Here is a 684-nt window from a genome sequence, read left to right as displayed (position 1 = left end):
ACCGGACGGGCTCTGCTGAGAGGTGCCGACTGCCGAGGAGCCTGTGTGCTCCAGCCCCAGCCCAACACACGGCTCGTGTGTTTACCCAGGAAAAACCAGGCTGCTTGCTCCAGGCGGGTGATCTGTGTGGCGGTTCCCTTGGCAAAGCCGGAGCGGTTTATTCGGGGAGCCTTGCCAGCTCTCGGGACTGCAGCCAGCATTTGATTCTCACCCGGCTCTGCTGTGGACGTGGCCCGACTCCCCTGCAAACGCCTTGTAAGGCTCTGGGTGCTGTAGGGGCTGGAAATGTGGCAAAGCCGCTCCTGGGTGCTCCTTCTCCTGGCTGCTGGGTTCCCTCGATGTGGGGCACGGCCGCCCCAGCTCTCTGCGGTTTGGTGCCCGGGCTTGCATCGGCGATCTCTCTTCTGGCACGTCCACACAGGATGCGGCTCCAGCGAGAGCATTACCGCAGCCCCCCAATCCCGCAGGCTGGCCCCTGGCCCAGCACCGTGCTAAAAAGCTGTGTCACCCACCAGGCTCCTCTGGGCATGGACCCATCCAAGCTGATGAGCGAGGAGGTCTCAGAGCCCTGGGAAGGAGAAGCCAAATCCAGACGTCGCTGGCAAGGGGCCGGTCTGCTCTGCTGAGCCACCCTTCAGATAGGTGCTGAGCCGAGGAGCTGGGCACCAGACTGGCTGGGGGCAC

The sequence above is a fragment of the Pterocles gutturalis genome, unplaced genomic scaffold (genome assembly GCF_000699245.1).
Source record: "Pterocles gutturalis isolate BGI_N339 unplaced genomic scaffold, ASM69924v1 scaffold39498, whole genome shotgun sequence".
Taxonomy (NCBI): Eukaryota; Metazoa; Chordata; class Aves; order Pterocliformes; family Pteroclidae; genus Pterocles; species Pterocles gutturalis.
The sequence above is the reverse complement of the archived record's forward strand: the minus strand, read 5'-3'. Positions refer to the sequence as shown.